This window comes from Haliotis cracherodii, unplaced genomic scaffold (assembly GCF_022045235.1).
Source record: "Haliotis cracherodii isolate W230 unplaced genomic scaffold, xgHalCrac1.p SCAF_1, whole genome shotgun sequence".
NCBI classification, from domain to species: Eukaryota; Metazoa; Mollusca; class Gastropoda; order Lepetellida; family Haliotidae; genus Haliotis; species Haliotis cracherodii.
In genome coordinates, this window is record NW_027266264.1 from 15,922,021 (window position 1) to 15,930,449 (window position 8,429).

An 8,429-nucleotide genomic window follows, 5' to 3' on the forward strand; every position below is an offset into this window, starting at 1 on the left:
AGAGGTGACTCGATGGATTTAACGGTAAATTTCGGTGATGCTGCTGATTACGTGTCATCATACCACAACAGCATGGATGTTACTTACAATGTCAATCCCTGGTTTGTTTGGCCCATCTAATCTTCACCGAATCTTCAGTGAATCTTAACAGCCTTTTGTCTGACAGTGGTTCAAACACATCGCTACTTATGACTTCTGTTGGCAACTATTCACAAAATCTTCTCCACATAGATGGCAAGCATTTGAAATCTTTCACGATTGTGAATAGTTTACTCACACTTGATCCAGATAGGAATTCTTTCACTTTGCATGTTTCCTAACAAAGAATTTCACCAAATTTCAAGACTTTGATTAAGATGAAGGGACGCATTTTCCTTTTATTCTCTAGATATTGACTATACAGTGTGGTAGTGTCGAATGTGTCTGACTAGCGTTCATGTGTCACTCTATAGGGACCACAAACTTGATGACGATGCAATTTTACAACTTGTACTAACAATGAAAACTTGTTTCTGTTATTTACAATTTTATTTGTTCTTTGTGTGTGTAAATTTTGAAACAATTATATATTTAATAGAGATGTTTTCCAAGTTATTTTCAGTGTTTTATAGTGTATGTACATAGTTAATGATAATTGTGAATAAAAGATAATTAAAAATAATTTGTACTGATAAGATAATAATTTGTTGTCATAACTGTGTTTTTGTTATATTTAAGTTGTGATAAATTATAACTTCATTATCTGGCATATAACAAGTTTGCAGAGAGAGAAATGATAAGCTACCTAATATTTATAACATATTTAACTTATTTTTGGAAACGGACAGTACTGACGATGATAAATGTCATTATTCATAACAATAAACCAGAACTGACTTTTGTATGTTAAATTTTGTATAGTGTGTATGTAACATTTTGTGAAATTTCTTTTTGGGGTATATTGATGGAAACAATAAGAGAAGCTTATAGGCACATCTCAAAGGTTGGACGTTTACTACATATTAAGGATCAATACAGTAATCACAAAAACAGAATAGTTTGAAATTATCTTTTAATGTTTCAATGTTATGAATGTAATGAAGAATTGTCAAAAGTACAGATTTGTTCATGATTTGTTATTAAATAGTGTCTATTCTAAGAAGTGTACCCACTGCTTTGAGGCAATTGTAAATCAGTTTTTTGATATACCCATTTCTGTTTGTGAATTTAAGTCTTGTTATTGGTTAAATCTGATTTATCTCAACTTCTGTCTTGTTTAAATGTGCACATTTGTCAGTTGGACTTTTACGGGTTAGTTAAGTACAATCATCTATTCTGTCACATCTGTAGTACTGAACAAGCAGTTGTGTACCTGTGTAGTCGTCAGTATCTCCCTGTCTGTGTGAGTGAAGGATGTATTGAAGAGGTTACACAACAGCAGACAATGTTACTGGAATCGACAGCTGTGAGGTTCTTGTGTAATCATGTCATTTCAGTTATGTGAGATGTCTAGGTGTGTCATGATCCACTGATATACACCTGACAACACCCTACGTGTTAGGCCAACCCATGTGTCAATTAATATTGAATCAGTTTTGATTGCTTCAAAAGTAATGTTTACAGCCCAGTCGTCAAAGGCGCAGCAATTTGCTGTGCAGAGTTGCGTCCCTTAAGCACGTCAGAAACCTATGAATGTGGGTGAGAATCCAGGTTGCCCCCATTATGTTTTTAGGTTTCGTGCTCGTGGGTTTCACCAAAGAGGTTAACGTCTGACACCTGCATCACTTCAGGCTTTCCTCCCACATTAAGCTGACACGCAGCGATATAACTGTAATACTGTAAAAAGCGACATTAAACCCAACCCACTCACTCCTGGTTGGTCACATATAAGGATAGTAAAGTGATGGTGGCAAAGATGTTGGTTATACGTTCATGATAAAGATGATGACACAGTGGGATGAAGGTAAAAGTTATGTAAAGGTTTTTTAAGATGGTGCTGATTATTCACCAAGAGCTTAAAGTAAAACTTGTCATTCTTATCCTAGCATATGTTTTTGTGCGGGCCTTGTTTTCAACCCCTCAGCTGTGGATTTCAGAAACTGTGATCAATGGTACTGAAGAGGCATGATAGCATTGATTTTGTTGGTGTATATAAGCGGACTGTATATTTGAGAGTTCCTTTGTGTATAGCATACCCAGTACATCTTGTAGTGAGGAACAAATGCTGTAATTCAGTTCTTTTATTTATTCAAACTTCATGTTTTATCTCCTTTTTCATACCACAATAATTTATGTTTATCTCCAAATATGATTTTTTGATTCCTATTATACTTGTTCACCCAATATATGTACATGACTGGTACCAATTCTGTGTTCAAGCTGATCAGATAATCAGTGCCAATTATAAAAAACAAACTGATATTTTATTCTATTTATGTTTCCTTTTTTATATCTTTTTATACATGATTTGATAATTGTGTATATATGCTGTAGTTGATGTTCTTTCATCACATCATATAACCTTATTCATACATATCACTGTATTGTATTATATTGTATTGTATTGTATTGTATTTGATTGAAAACATAGTGCCTAGTTACTACATGTGCACGCTCAACGAATCTTTAACGTGTTTGTGTATACTTGCACACATCGATGTTCTTGTAAAATAGATTAGAATTCAATCTCATAAAAGGCACAGTTGTTAGATTTGAAGGAAAAAATGGGAACTGAATTTGATGTTTCCAGCATACTAGTCCATCAAGGGTAAGAATTATTTTATCTGCATCTCACAGCATTCTGATTTGGACCAGGCACAATGATGTGAGTGTAGCGTTCAGAGCCACAGGGTACAGGCCTGTTGATGTGTCACTTGAGTATATGCTTGTGGAAATACCAAGAACTTTGTTCAAGATTTCAAAGTGCAACATTTTGTTTTTACTTGGATCATAGATCTTCCTGTTAAAATTGGCTGGTACAAATGGCTGACCATATTAACATTTAACAGTCTTTAAACCACATGGGTCACCCATACTGTATGTTAACTGCTTTGAAAAGTATATTGTTGGAAAATTAAATTATGGAGAAATCGCTTGAAGTTACATCCGGAATGAACAGATTCATGTGATTTCTCCAACTTAAACCATGTTGTAGTTGATTCAGTGTATATGAGTGCTCTATAATTTGTATAATGACCTATAGTTTCTTCATTTTTCCTTGGGGGGCATGGGTGTCTAAGGTGCCGCAATTTGCTGTGGAGAGTTGTGTCCCTTGGGCACACCAGAAACCTATGATTGTGGGTTCGAATCCCAGCTCAGCCCGATTATGTTTCTAGGTTTGTCAGCACCATACCCGTGCTCATGGGTTTCACCGAAGTGGTAAAAGTCTGAGACCTGCATGACTTCGTGCTTTCCTCCCACATTAAGCTGACACGCCGCGATATAACTGGAATACTGTTAAAAGCGGTGTTAAACCCAACTCGCTCACCCACTCATTTTTTCTTGTTAAAATGCACATTCAGAATAGCCAGGGGTTTCAGGACTCAAAGTGATCTGCAACAGTAGCGTCACGTCATCATTATGGTTCACTAATGATTGAGAAAGGTATACACATCTCTGAAAACAGAGTAATGATAAACATGATGATAATATACTTTTTGTTGTTGGGTCCCCGGTTTACTTGATTGGCCCTTCTTCTTGTAGCTGGTCCCAGTATTTAGAGTTGGTGATACAACTTGTGTCATACAAGTGACAAGAACTGGTGGTTGTAATGAACAGCTGTGCCGTCAGCTTGATACAGGGTGGGTGAAGGTACTGTCTTTCATATTAATAGTTTTACATTTCTTGCCAGAATGTCTTGTCATCTCAAAGATTCTTGACATGCTGTAGATTTTCTGGATTAGCACTGTTATGGATTGGCTGTTAACATGGTGACATGATCTTTGCAGAAATGGCAACTGCCTCAAGGGAGACAACTCTTGTACTCTTAACATACATTCAAGGTTATACTTCCTAACCCCTTGGTATATTCTGCCATAGTCCTTAACATATTTGTTGAGGGGTTTGCAGAAGGCGGTTGAGTCTGCTGTGCTATAACGTGACTTAGATTAATTGTCTTGCAGCAATGTTAAATTTAATGTTGAGTCATGACAAAGCCAGTGATGATAGCAATTCGGATTCTTTCTTTGATTGTAAATATGATTTTGATTATTTGACAGATATAGTTCTTCTTTTAATTGTCTACAACTATCTATAACTTTACTCTCTTGGAGAAGACTAATGAAACCTTTTAGTAAAGGGAGGTAACTAGTCCTGGTTTATTTTATGTCATCGTGTTAGATTTGACAGAAAACAGTACAAGATAATACATGTTACTCCAATTTTGATGTCTTTCCCCTCATACTATGAGCTAAGTATAGATATTATCTTTTATTCGCATTGTCTCTGTTAACATGATTAACTATGTGTTTTCATGTCCACTGACCTAAGCCACATCGAAGTTGACCTACAGCATGTCAGTTCTGATTGTAGTCGTGCAATATTCTTCCATCCTTTCATATGCAATTCAGAATGGTCCCCTCGAGTCATCCTCCATTGTCCAGAGTATCGTATCTCCATTCTGTTATAAATACCCTGAACTCCAGCTTTCACCACCACTGCTTTGTTTTGGAGGTGATGCCACCATCTTCTTTTTTTGTGTCACTCAGCACAGAATGTCCCTGGCTTATATTTCTTTATTTGTTATCGCCGCACTCAGCAATATTTCAGCTATATGATGGCGGTCTGTAAATAATCAAGTCTGGACCAGACAATCCAGTGATTTATATCATGAGCATTGATCTACGCAGTTGGGATATGATGACATGCATGAACCAGGTCAGTGAGTCTGACCACACGATCCCATTAGTTGTCTCTTACATCTAGCATAATCACCTGTTACGGCAAGCATGGTTTGCTGAAGATCTATTCTAACCCGGATCTTCATGGGTCTTCACAGGTCTCTCTTGCTTATGAGTGTCATTTGTTGTAAATGAGTGTATATTTAGTGCTATTTGAATCCAGCTCAAAACGGGCTAAGATAACGAAAGGGCCCAGGGTATTTATCTTTTTGGAATAAAATATCATACTCTGGACCATCGAGGATGCCTCAGTCTCTAGTGTTCCTCTGTGTTCTTCACCATATGCATTTGTTATGTGGTGTGATCAACTTTCAGACCAAGTTTCCTATGAGCACAAAGTGTTTCAGTGTCTTGCTGTTTGATATTTTTAGATGTGTCATGTGACTTGAAGATTGCACAAGTGAGATGTAGTATTTACACAGATGCAAATCAGTGTCTTTGCTGTGAATGAATAGTTAAATATGATCCATTGCATTTACTGGAGAACTCATCCTGTTGCCAAAAAACAACAATAACTTGGGTTATTTGAAAACTCTCGGCCAATCAGTGCTAATAAAACCTGTATGAGACAGTTTACAAGTGGAATTTCGGATTGGTCATCATTTCCAAAACTGTTTATTACTTGCAGACTTTAATGTTCAAGCTATCTTAGAATTGGTTTCAAAGATGCTCCATTTGGCAAAGCAGTAAAGTCAGATCTTTTTCTCCATACCATACCTTTCTGCTTCACCTCCATAGAAGGTCATGTCAGGTGAACCCTCAATCAACCACCCAATCAAAATGAAGGATGAGTTGGTTTTTGAATTTGGCTTCAATTATTTTAGTGCCTTAAGTAAATTTTTTTTATCTCTGCCAAAACAACCCCAGAACACAAATAAAACCTCCATGGTAACCCTCTAGGATGCCACTTACAAATGAGAGGACATATCAAGTCTCCACAATGACATGATAGCACAGCATTCTCATTTCCTTAATTACATTATTTTTACTGGGCTGTAGAAATCAGATGAGCATGTCTGAATGCTTCGCTCTGAGTTCCAAGAATTTAGAAACCACGAAGCTGATTAGCTTGTTAGATGGTTCACCTGACCCAACCTCAGATCTTCATGCAGAGAGGTAGTGTATGAGAGTAAAAGATCTGATGTTAATGAGATTGCTCCAGTTGGAAGACTTCCTGTATGGTGAGTCAGCACACTGGCTGACCCATGACTGTATTCAGATTGTTTGGGAGCTAGCACACAGTGCTTGATGTGTGTAGACGCGTGATAACCTGTGATAACCTGCATGCCTAGCACTGTAGATGCCAGAACATGCCAGAAGGGGACTCACAGCTTGCCAAAATAAACACTTCCAAGTTTACTGACATGTTTGTTGTATTTTGAACACATCCAAACCAAACAGGAGTCTTCATTCATTGTCACTGTTTGAGTGTGTGAGGGGAGTTTCTGAAATGAAGAGGGGGCACTGTCATCTAAGGTGCCGTGATTCGCTGTGCAGACTTGTGTCCCTTGGGCACGCCAGAAACCTATGATTGTGGGTTTGAATCCCAGTTCGCCCCGAATATGTTTCTAGGTTTGTCAGCACCATACCCGTGCTTGTGGGTTTCACCAAAGTGGTGAATGTCTGAGACCTGCATCACTTCGGGCTTTCCTCCAACGTAAAGCTGACACGCCGGGATATAACTGGAATACAGTTAAAAGCCGAGTTAAACCCAACTCACTCACTCTGAAATGAAGATTCAGAGGTGATCCCAGAGTATCAGATGCGTTTTATTAGAGAATTGAAGATCCTGGTTAGAATTGGTCTTCAGCAACCCATGCTTGCCATACAAGGCGACTATGCTTGTCGAAAGAGGCAATGAACAGGATCAGGTGGTCAGGCTCACTGACTTGGTTGATGAATGTTATTGTATCCCATTTGCTTGGATCAATGGTCATGATATCAATCACTAGATTGTCTGGTCCATATTCAGTTATTACAAATTGCCACCATATAGCTGGAATATTGCTGAGTAAAACAACAAACAAGAGACTTCGTCGGGTTTGGTTTGGTGATTTGGTTGATTGGGTGTCATTGTATCCAAAGGAGTACCCTTGTGTCACTAGCTGGTTTGTCTGGTCCAAGCTTGATTGAGAGGCTGTTCGGAATACATGGTAACTATGTTCATGAAGCTACCTTTTACCATTTGTTTGCCATTTGATAATGATCTGGTGAAATTAGCCAGTGTGCATTGGAATATATTGTTTTGTCAGAATTTGAAGTTTTGGAAACACTGATCAGCCATGTTAAAGTTGGAAGGTCATAGCCCGGAAGAAAGTTTGTTTTTCACCGAACTCCTGGGGCATACTGATAATGAAGGTGACATTCTGTTTTCCACTGAAAGATGTTTTTCAATGTACTGTTGAAGGATGGCATTAGGTTCATATCTTCTTAAGGGTGGGCATTGAAGATGTAATATTTTAAGATCTTGATTGACATTCATTAAAGGTCAAGGTCACTGAAATTATTTTGAAGATCGTTCTGTTTCTGGTTGCGCGCCCACTGTGGTGTAGGATCTTAAGTTACAGGTTAAGGTACATGGACATACAGGCGTCAGATTCACTGTTACTGTCCAGGATTGGCTTCCTCCGCCTTCAGGTACACGGACATACAGGTGTCAGATTCACTGTTACTGTCCAGGATTGGCTTTCCCCACCTTCAGGTACACGGACATACAGGTGTCAGATTCACTGTTACTGTCCAGGGTTGGCTTCCCCCGCCTTCAGGTACACGGACATACAGGTGTCAGATTCACTGTTACTGTCCACGATTGGCTGCCTCCGCCTTCAGGTACACGGACATACAGGTGTCAGATTCACTGTTACTGTCCAGGGTTGGCTTCCCCCGCCTTCAGGTACACGGACATACAGGTGCCAGATTCACTGTTATTGTCCACGATTGGCTTCCTCCGCCTTCAGGTACACGGACATACAGGTGCCAGATTCACTGTTACTGTCCAGGACTGGCTGCCTCCGCCTTCAGTTACACGGACATACAGGTGTCAGATTCACTGTTACTGTCCAGGATGGGCTGCTCTCTTCAGGTACACAGACATAAAGGTGTCAGATTCACTGTTACTGTCCAGGATGGGCTGCCTCCGCCTTCAGGTAAACGGACATACTACGTCCTACGCCCAGCTACGTGCTACGTCAAGAGCAAGAACGTCCAGCGTCCCGTTTACAACACGATCGTAGCACTATGACTGTCGTACGTCTGTGTTTAAGTATGGGAGTTACGCTAATCTTAGCACTACGATAGATTTGTGGAACAGATTCCTGGTCATTATTGAAGGTAACGGGCGAATCTGAACGTGCTCACACCTTCTTTAGGCGCCCTTGTAGCTTCAATAACATTCTCCGCGATTAGAACCTTCGGACGCCTTTTCCAAACGACCAAAAGATATACTACTCAAAAGAAGTTAAGGATCACCCGATTCTTTCATAATGGTAAAGTTAATCTGTCATGACATGAGAGATTAACTATAGTAATATGAAAGAATCAGGTGATCCTTAA

At 39.1% G+C, this 8,429-nt stretch overlaps 1 long non-coding RNA gene across 2 annotated transcripts in view; it reads right to left on the bottom strand.

The window, feature by feature from the left end:
• LOC139473568 (uncharacterized) overlaps positions 1–8,429 on the bottom strand; it is a 481,685-nt gene that overhangs the window by 221,588 nt on the left and 251,668 nt on the right. The gene's annotated exons all lie outside the window — the stretch shown is intronic.